This window comes from Aquarana catesbeiana, linkage group LG03 (genome assembly GCF_042186555.1).
Source record: "Aquarana catesbeiana isolate 2022-GZ linkage group LG03, ASM4218655v1, whole genome shotgun sequence".
Taxonomy (NCBI): domain Eukaryota; kingdom Metazoa; phylum Chordata; class Amphibia; order Anura; family Ranidae; genus Aquarana; species Aquarana catesbeiana.
In genome coordinates this window covers 53,088,434-53,099,763 of record NC_133326.1, presented here as the reverse complement: position 1 = coordinate 53,099,763, position 11,330 = coordinate 53,088,434, and positions in this window count along the sequence as shown.

Genomic DNA, 11,330 nt, shown 5'->3' with positions numbered 1-11,330 from the left:
TTATTTTGAGGGGACACCAAATTTACACTGTTATACAAGCTGTACACTCACTACTTTACATTGTAGCAAAGTGTCATTTCTTCAGTGTTGTCACATGAAAAGATAGAATAAAATATTTACACAAATGTGAGGGGTGTACTCAATTTTGTGAGATACTTTATGTATAAATGCTCCAATAGACTATATACTCCTATTTACAGTTATATATACACTTAGAGGTGTGCACCCCAAAGCTCAAACGCACATGCCTTTTTATGCCACCTCAGCTGCACAGGACAGTGAATGAATGGGAAGTGCTCTGTGCTGAGTGGCTTCCTGTTCGTTCACAAACTGAAGCATAGTAAAAACAGTTCACTATGCTTCAGTTATAAATGAACACAGTGAGTGAATGTGTTCATTTAGAAAAAGAAGGGGCCTGTAAATTACATATTTACTAGTCCCTCCACCCACTCTCTATCCGCAGCAGTTGGGGGGAGAGGAGGGAAGCCAGCAGCACTGTGGGATGGGGGGGGGGTAACACGGAGGGAAGCCTGGGGAATAGGGGGAATCGGCACTGCATGTAGTGAGTAGGGTGTGCCCAGGCACACCTGGCACACACCTATGTATATACTCCAATATACGTCTATATACAGTACAGCCCTACTCACTTCTATAAACTCCTATATACAGTCCATTTCTATATACTCCAATATACTATACAGGGTGCCCTGACGAGGCTCTGTGGCTTACGCATGACTTTGAAAATGCATGCGGACTAAACCCCTGTTTTTACCGCACACTGTTAGACAGGTTCATTCGGTTGTCTGCGAGCTGGTTGGTAAGTAGGTTTGGGTTTTTTCCTGGGCATTCCCCAGGCTTTGTTGTTACCTGTTTTAGCTTTCCAATGCCGCTTACAGCGATAGCCAGCTATAGGTGGGGGCGGTGGCAAGTTTTGTTTTTCATATCACATTGGTGTTTGTATTGGTCCAGCAACCCACCAACACCTTTGCAGCCATTGTGCTACATGCTGGGTGTTTGGTGTGTTCTGTACCTTTAAGAAGGGGTGGGCTTTCCTTCAGTCCACCTGCCCTCATCTATCCATCAGAATGCATGTGCCTCTATTGTGGGGACACTTATAGTTTAGTGTTAGGACCACAGATACCAGGGTGCCGTGACGTGGCTCTGTGGCTTATGCATGCGTTTGCAAATGCGTGTGAACTAAACCAATGTTTTTAACACATACTGTTAGACAGGTTCATTTGGTTGTCTGCGAGCTGGTTGGTATGTAGGCTTGGGTTGTTTCCTGGGCATTCCCCAGGCTTTGTTGTTTCCAATATACTATACTACTTGGGGGCTAAGAATATGCATGCATCATACATTCTAGGGGGAGTACAACTGGGGGAATCCGTAGTGGAGAAGGATCTGGGGGTTTTGGTAGATCATAAGCTCAATAATAGCATGCAAAGCCAAGCTGTGGTTTCCAAAGCGAGCAAAGTTCTTTCTTGTATTAAGAGAGGTATGGACTCCAGAGAGAGAGATATCATTTTGCCCCTGTTCAAATCATTAGTAAGACCTCATCTGGAATATGCCGTTCAGTTTTGGGCACCAGTTCTCAAAAAGGATATCAGGGAACTGGAGAAAGTGCAGAGAAGGGCAACCAAACTGATAAGAGGCATGGAGGAGCTCAGCTATGAGGAAAGATTAGAGGAACTGAATTTGTTCACTCTTGAGAAGAGGAGAATAAGGGGGGATATGATCAACATTTTTAAATATATAAGGGGTCCATATAGTGAACTTGGTGTTGAGTTATTCACTTTACGGTCAACACAGAGGACACGGGGGCACTCTTTACGACTGGAGGAAAAGAGATTTCATCTCCAAATACGGAAAGGTTTCTTCACAGTAAGAGCTGTGAAAATGTGGAATAGACTCCCTCCAGAGGTGGTTCTGGCCAGCTCAGTAGATTGCTTTAAGAAAGGCCTGGATACTTTCCTAAATGTACATAATATAACTGGGTACTGACATTTATAGGTAAAGTTGATCCAGGGATAATCCGATTGCCTCTCTGGGATCAGGAAGGAATTTTTTCCCCTGCTGTAGCAAATTGGAGCATGCTCTGCTGGGGTTTTTTGCCTTCCTCTGGATCAACTGTGGGTATAGTATTGGGTATATTGTTTTTTTGTTTTTTTTGTTTTTTTTATGGTTGGACTGGATGGACTTGTGTCTTTTTTCAACCTGACTAACTATGTAACTAACTATGTAACTATATACCGTGTTTCTCTGAAGCAATATAAGCCCTACCCCGAAAATAAGCCCTAGTTTAAACTGGTTGTAAAATCCTATAATCCACTCTATTACAGTTCCGTATAATGTACAATGTGTGTGATATGATTGTGCCAAATACCTTCTGTACAGTGCCGCTCGGCGCTCAGCTACCCTCCCACTGCTCTTCTCCTCTTCTCCCAGCTGTCAGAGGGGGATCTCGGCCCCTCTCTCTGCAGTGTTCGGAGCGGGGAGGAGAGCTCCGCTATAACGAAGATATTTGGCACAATTATATTACAGAAACACACACATTGTATAATACTGTAATAGAGTGGATTATAGGATTTTACAACCACTGTTACTCGGTTCCACTGGGGATTCCTGACAGGCAGGGAGGGAGAGGGGGAGAGAAGACAGCACATTACATGGTAAGACCTACCCCGAAAATAAGCCTTACTGTGTTTTTTGTTGCCAAAATTAATATAAGACCCAGTCTTATTTTTGGGGAAAGACAGTACTAACTCTTATGTACAGTCCTATATACAGTCCTATATACTCCTATGTACAAAAAAAAACAGGACATGAACCAAGCAGTAGGTGATAAAGCAGTGGTTGTAAACAATGTATATATTGGGGGGGGGGGGCTCAAGTGTGGCCCCCGACATGTCCGTTGCCATTAATACATTGTTAAGCACATTATTTCACCCTACATTACCGTAATGCATGAAACACTGTGGATGCATTGTGGGCATACCTCCCAACATACTGAGATGGGAATGAGGGACACCTATTAGCAAAGGTATGCAGGCATAGGGGGAAAACCGCTGCCACACGCCCCCCCCCCCCCCCCCCAAGGAAAATTGTACAAAATAAAATGATTGATTAAACCCACAAGTGTTTTTTTTTTACCACTACTATTCCTTTAAGTTAGCTTTTGGAATTTAGAAATTTGATGAATGGCCTAGCACTGGGAAACACTTTATGATAGAAAGCAGTGCATTTTACATACAACTATAGAGATCAGACCAAAATGAGGAGGAAAGAGGGACAGAGGGACTTTGTTCTGAATGAGGGACAGTCCCTCGAAATCAGGGACGGTTGGGAGCTATGATTGTGGGTACCATTAATTCTGAATAGCACCATACAGCAGCACACCACAATGCACATGCCATGCTAGACCTTCACAGAATGCAGCCAACCTTAATGCTAGGGTCCCATGTGCAAGGGACCTTATAGTTTACATTTTAATTAAATGCACGTGCATGCAGTAACACATTGCAAAGGTGTATTACACCAGATGCAGTTGAACGCAGGCATTTGTCCCTTAACCACTTAATGACCGGGCCTCTTTTTTAGATGTGTTTTTTACAAGTTAAAAACATTTTTTTTTGCTAGAAAATTACTTAGAACCCCCAAACATTATACATTTTTTTTTCCAAACACCCTAGAGAATAAAAAGGTGGTCATTGGAATACTTTTTGTCACACCATATTTGCGCAGCGGTCTTACAAGCGCACTTTTTTTGGAAAAAATACACTTCTTTGAATTAAAAAAAAGACAACAGTAAAGTTAGCCCAAGTTTTTTTTTTTTTGTATTGTGAAAGATAATGTTATGCCGAGTAAGTTGACACCCAACATGTCACGCTTCAAAATTGAGCCCGCTCGTGGAATGGCAACAAACTTTTACCCTTAAAAATCTCCATAGGCAACGTTTAAAAAATTCTACAGGTTGCATGTTTTGAGTTACAGAGGAGGTCTAGGGCTGGAATTATTGCTCTCGCTCTACTGATCGCGGTGATACCTCACATGTGTGGTTTGAACACCATTTTGCTATGCGGGCGCTACTCACATATGCGTTCGCTTCTGCACCCGAGCTCGGCGGGACGGGGTGCGTTTAAAAAATTTAATTTATTTTTTCCTATTTATTTTACCTTTTATTTTTTATTTTTACACTGTTTAAAAAAAAATGGTGTCACTTTTATTCCTATTACAAGGAATGTAAACATCCCTTGTAATAGAAAAACGCATGACAGGACCTCTTAAATATGAGATCTGGGGGTCAAAAAGACCTCAGATCTCATATTTACACTTATATGTATATTAGGGGGGGGGGGTGGTTGTGGGTGCACTGTTTGCCATCCATTAATTACCACTAGCCACCACTGCACTCTACCTGTGCTTCCCGGACACACTAAGATTGGGCACACATGGGCTAATCGTAATGTGCAAATAGTTTTAACCTTGTTGCTGCCAGAACCCTAAGGCCCCCTTCACACGAGGCGGACTCCGTTTCTATGGAGCCCGCCTCGGTCCGCCGGCTCAGCGCGAGATCTGTCCGTTGATCTCCGCTGAGCCGGCAGATGACAGGTCCCTCTCTGCTCACTAAGCGGGGAGGGGCTTGTCAGGCACCGCTGCCACCTATGGAGGGATCGGACAAAAACGGACAGCATGTCCGTTTTCGTCAGATCTCACCCGATCCGATCCGCCAGCGACAAACCTGGACGTAGGGCCATCTGTCTGCTTTTAGCGGATCGGACCGGGTCGGATGTCAGCGGACATGTCTCCGCTGACATCCGACGCTCCATAGACTAACATGGAGCGCCCGTTCAGGTCCGCCGTCAAAACTGACAGGTGGACCTGAACGATCCGATCGTGTGAAAGGGGCCTTATGCATGCATGTTTAAAGAATAAGTTCACTTAAATAAATAAATAAATAAATGCACATTTTTTTTTTGCGGGTAAAATAAATGTGCATTTACCATTTTTTTTTTGTGGGAGCCCGGAAAGTATTACACCAGTGATCAGCAGATTGCTGGTGCCATGCACGACTCTTGCAGAGACTGTCAGTGTAAGCTGTCTGCTGGTACCTCATATGGGCAGTCTCACACTGACAAGAAGAATAAATTAACTACCAGAGCACTCAACAGCACCATGGTAGTTCATTGAGAACTACAAGTCGACATCTGTAAAGACGGCCGCGCTCCGTTCAAAAAGTGACGCCTCGCCGATCCCCTCTCTCCCTGTGACAGCAGTATGCGGAGATGTTCCCCGTCCTGCTGTCACAAGAAGAGAGGGGATCGGTGAGAGGCTGCAGCAGTGGGGACATGTTACGCCTCTGACATGTGTCAGTACTTTTCTGGGGGCAAACCAAAATTTGGGACTCTTTTACTTTCACTGATAATGCTAAACAGGAGAAATAGAGAGGATAAATCTCCCTAATGGGGGTACAGATTTGAGCTTTGTGACATGGTACATTATCCTGCTGGAAGCAGCCATCAGAAGATGGGTACACTGTAGTCATAAAGGGATGGACATGATCAGCAACAATACTCAGGTAGGCCATGGCATTTAAATGATGCTCAATTGGTACTAAGGGGACCAAAGTGTGCCAAGAAAATATCCCCCACACCATTACACCACCAACCTGAACCATTGATACAAGGCAGGATGGATCCATGCTTTCATGTTGTTTACGCCAAATTCTGACCCTACAATCTGAATGTCGCAGCTGAAATCGGGACTCCTTAGACCAGGCAACGTTTTTCCAATCTTCTATTGTCCAATTTTGGTGATCCTGTGTGAATTGTAGCCTCAGTTTCCTGTTCTTAGCTGACAGGAGTGGCACCTGGTGTGGTCTTCTGTTGCTATAGCCCATCTGCTTCAAGGTTCGATGTGTTGTGCGTTCTGAGATGGTATTCTGCATACCTTGGTTGTAATGAGTGGGTATTTGAGTTACCTGTTACCTTTCTATCACCTCAAAGCAGTCTGCCCATTCTCCTCTGACATCAAAAAGGCATTTTCCTCCAATCCACTGCCGCATACTGGATATTTTCTCTTTTTCGGACCATTCTCTGTAAACCCTAGAAATGGTTTGCGTGAAAACCCCAGTAAATCAGCAGTTTTTGAAACACTCAGACCAGCCTGTCTGGCACCAACAACCAGGGCCGCTGATAGGAGGGGACCACCAGCCCTGGTGTAGGGGGCCCGATAACATAGGGGGGCCCACACAGGGAGGGGGATTAGTGACAGATGACAATTGTGTTTCTTTTCCTCCAGCAGATGAAAGCTGCTCTCCTCCCCTTTCCCTGCTGCCAGCTTTTATCTGCTAAGAAAGAGACAGTCGTCCTTCACTAATCCCCCTCCCTGTGTGGGCCCCATTTCTCAGCACTGGTTTTTCAGGTTATTTCTGCTCCTGAGTTTATCTCTCTAACTTAGGCTCCATGCACACTGATTTAAAATTCACTGCTTCTTTAGGAATTTCGTGTTCTGTCTGTAGAAGGAGCTCAATGTTATCCTATGTGTCCATGCACATTAGGACGTTTACAGGCGTATTTTGAGCTCAGCGTTTAGAGGCAGGATAAAAAACCTTCTGGTTTGTGTCTCTGATTGGAGATTACTGGCAGAAAAAAACGTAAAACTCTCCTAAACTCGTCTAAACTTTGTACAAAAAATACTCTATATGAGCATTTTTTTCTGCTGTGTTGATTGGAGTTTTTTGTAAGCCCAGTGTGTATAGAGCCTAACTTTGTTTCTCTCCCTCTGATCCCGCAGCCTGTATATTTTTTTCATCTCGTCTTAATTTTTATTTATTAACTCAGTTTTATCTTTTAGATTTAGCAGGAATTCTATGAGTTATGTTGTATTTGTGTCTGCTAATAGTTTTATTGTATTTTTAGCGAAATATAGCTTTACTATTTTCTTGGGGGGGGGCCCTGTCAGGTAGTCTGTACGGGGCCCCGCGATTTCTATCAGCAGCCCTGCCAACAACTATACCACGTTCAAAGTCACTTAAAGTGGAACTTCAGTCATTTTTTTTAACTTTCCCTCTATCAAATCTTCTTCCCTTGTTGTTTTAACTTTGGATAGTAAATTTTTTTTTTCTGCCAGTAAATACCTTATACAGCGCACTTTTTCTTACTTGTCTGGTCATTAGCCTAGGCTTATGACATGCACAGCTCTCTCTCTCTCTCTCTCTCTCAGTCTCCTGAGAGTTTCCCAGGAAGGGAGGGAGGTGAGTCATAAGAGGGCCAATGAGAGCTGCAGAGCTGGAGGCGTTGCCTCTGTGTAAATTCAGGAAGTGAACAGGCAGCAGCTTCAGTTGCCCACAGTTAAAATGGGCTGCAGCCAGACTTATGCCCCGTACACACGGTCGGATTTTCCAAAGGAAAATGTGTGATAGGACCTTGTTGTCGGAAATTCCGACCGTGTGTAGGCTCCATCACACATTTTCCATCGGATTTTCCGACACACAAAGTTTGAGAGCAGGATATAAAATTTTCCGACAACAAAATCCGTTGTCGGAAATTCCGATCGTGTGTACACAAATCCGACGGACAAAGTGCCACGCATGCTCAGAATAAATAAAGAGGATGAAAGCTATTGGCCACTGCCCCGTTTATAGTCCCGACGTACGTGTTTTACGTCACTGCGTTTAGAACAGTCGGATTTCCCGACAACTTTGTGTGACCGTGTGTATGCAAGACAAGTTTGGGCCAACATCGTTGGAAAAAATCCTAGGATTTTGTTGTCGGAATGTCCGATCAATGTCCGACCGTGTGTACGGGGCATTAGTGGAGGGAGATTTCTACAGCATATTTGGCAAATACAGAATTTATTTCAGGTACTTATATAGCGCCGTCAATTTACGCAGCGCTTTACATATACATTGTACATTCACATCGGTCCCTACCCTCAAGGAGCTTACAATCTAAGGTCCCTTAGAGCCTTTCACACTGTGCTGCCTAGGGCGTCAGCGGTAAAGCGGTGCTCATTTTAGCACCGTTTTACCTTTGTTTTAGCGGCGCTATTCAAAAAGGGGGTTAAATCCGCCCACAAAACGCCGCCGGAGCGGCATTTTGCCGGCGGTATCACAGCGCTGCCCCATTGATTTCAATAGGGAGGAGTTGTGGCAGAGCGGTGAGTTCACCACTCCAAAGATGCTGCTAGCAGGACTTTTTCTGACGCCCTGCCAGCGCACCGCTCCACTGTGAAAGCCCTCAGGCTTTCACACTGGAGTGAATGGAGCAGCTGTTTTAGGGCGGTTTTCAGGCGCTATTTTTAACACTATAGCGCCTGCAAAACGCCGTCAGTACGAAAGGGGTCTAACTCACATTCATATACTAGGGCCAATTTAGACAGAAGCCAATTAACCTACCAGCATGTCTTTGGAGTGTGGGAGGAAACCAGAGCACCTGGAGGAAACCCACGCAGGCACAGGGAGAACATGCAAACTCCATGCAGGTAGTGTTGTGGTTGGGATTCAAACCAGCGACCCTTTGCTAGGAGTTCTACCCACTACACCACTGTGCCGTCCCAGTATATATAAAATAATATGCAAAGGGGTTGGAGGGAAGCTTCAGAATGGCAAAGATGTTTTTATTACAAATTATGTGAGCAGACTGCAGTTCCTCTTTAAATCCCCTTTCTTCCTCATTCTGATGCTCGGTTTAAACTTCAGCAAGTTGTCACCACGTCTAGATGCCTAAATGCATTGAGTTGCTGCCATGTGATTGGCTGATTAGCAATTTGTGTTACCAAGCAATTGAACAGGTGTACCTAATAAAGTGACCAGTGAGTGTACAGTATGTCTTTCATCTGTGTATTTAGTTGTTTGCTGGGAGTTCAGCCTTTGTGTCAATTTATTTTTATGATGGTCCTGCAGTATGTGTTTTTCTGGACGCAGAAAAGGCTGATCTCTGCAGTGTGATTCACCATGCAGTGCGTCCTGCACATCACATACATAGTAAGCCGCATAAAAAGTCAGTAGAGGAGTGAGAGGAGTGAGTGGGACTTTTTAGTGAGATAAAATAAAACAAATAACAAAAAAAGATTTTTAACAGTTAAATGCCCATTTCATAAATTTAAAAAAAAATCCACACTCACTGTAGACAGCCAGTTTGCCCCCCCCCCCCCCCCCTTTTATCTTTGCTCCATTTTTTGGCCTTTCTTTTCCCTATTTCATTATTCTCATTATTCTTCCTGTCATTATTCTGGATCTATCATCTGACAGAAATGTTATGTTCCAAATCACATAGAAAGCACTGAGATTTATGTAATTGCATACTAGATAATTATGAAGCACGCATCGCTCACAATGCACCTAAGCTGCGCTTCATATCACATGTCACCTGCAATCTGCTGGGCTTTGTGAAATCTATTTGCCATAATAACATAGGCGATGTCACGATACCTCCGGGGCCCAGCCAATCAGTGTAAGTCAGATTTTCTCCCACATCCCTATGGACAATATCTGAGTGTATTTTATGTGTGTAACCATGAACAGGATTTATGGCTGAACTCCGGGCACAAACACTTTCAGTGATTTATATTCCTCAAAATTTACAACAGTTATTAATTCAAATGCCTTTACAAATCCATTTATTGCCTTGTAAAAATAGCAGTGAGATCATTGCTGTGCTGTATAAAGCGAGTAGAGCTGTGGGAGGGGCCCAGCAAGCTCCACCCACTACAGGCCGCCTGAAGAAAACAACAGAAGGGGCGGAGACAAGACCACTCCCTCTACACAAGAAGAGAGAGCAGCACTGAGCGGTCTTTATTACAGGAAGATCCCGCACAGAGGGAAAGTCTCACACTGCACAGATCTGGAAGAAACACACAAAAACACACCAAGATTCAAGGAGGAATACACATGACTTATATTTAGACAATATGTGAGTTCAGCTTAGGTCTTGGGAAAGTACATATCACGTTTTGCCTATACAGCTCTTGCAATATCCTCTGCCTCAAGGTCTCTGGCTTGAGAGTCGGCTCACACTTAAGCCTCATACATACGATCGGATTCTTGGCCAACAAAACTGTGGAATTTTGTCCGAAGGGTGTTGGCCCAAACTTGTCTTGCATACACACGGCACACAATTGTTGGCCAACAATTACGAACATAGTGACGTGCTACATGGTTTTTCAGCTCTTTAGCGCCACCCTTTGGGCTCCTTCTACTAATTTCGTGTTAGTAAAAATTTTGTGAGTGTTGATTCGTGCTTTTCATTTTGTGCTTTTCAGTTAGTTTCTGAACAGCCGTTCGTCAACCAGCCATGTTGCGGAATCGGAGGAGATGACGTGTTATTTATTATTGGCCTTGGAGTTATTGCTTTGACATTATTTTTTTGGTTGATTAAGGATTTGATTTGGTATATTTTCTATATTTTTGGATGCATAGAATGCACTTTTTGGTTAAGTTCTATTGGCAGATAGCATGTCTAATTTTATTTGTTTTCTTTTTTTAATGCACAATAAAAAATAATTGTGTAGAATAACACTTGGCTATGTGTTTTACTTCAAAATGACAGCTTGGGAGAAGGCAGTAATATTTAAAAAAAAATACAATGTAAAATTGACAAGGGACACCAACATAGTTGTATCTTTCATCTTAAAAACTACGAGATAATGGTGTTGTGGTAACTTGCCCAAAAAAAAATAAAAATAATATACCGTAATTCTTGATATCACTAGAAAAAAAAAAGCCTTTGAAAATTAGTTTGCAATAACTCCATCAGTATCACCAGCAAAGCAGCTTCATTATTATCCCATTAAAGAAGAGAATTGTGAGCTGCATTTGGAGATTTCATAATTTGCCACGTCACGAATTGTAATTCTCCATTACGAACGCTAGTTTACAAGACCGACCACTTCTGGCTCGTCCTTGCTCCTGAGCATGCATGTTTGTACTTTGGACTTTTGTCCAACGGACTTGTGTACACACGCTCGAAAAATCCGACAACAGAAATTTGTCTGCGGAAAATTTTAAAACCTGCCATCCAACATTTGTTCAGCGGAAAATCCGACAACAATTGTCTGATGGAGCATACACACGGTCGGATTTACCGCCAACAGCCTGACATCACACATTTCCCCTCGGAAAATCCGATCGTGTGTACGAGGCTTAAGCTGTTGCGGTAACACACCATACACATGTTGCAGTGTCATTTATCTTGAATGGCCTATGAATGTACCTTCACAAGAGACTTGTGCTGCAACACACCACAGTGCACCAGAACACACAGTTTGGGGTATAACGCACTCATTTTGGGTTGCTGCATAGGGCATTGCAGAGTGAACGGGCTTTAAATAAT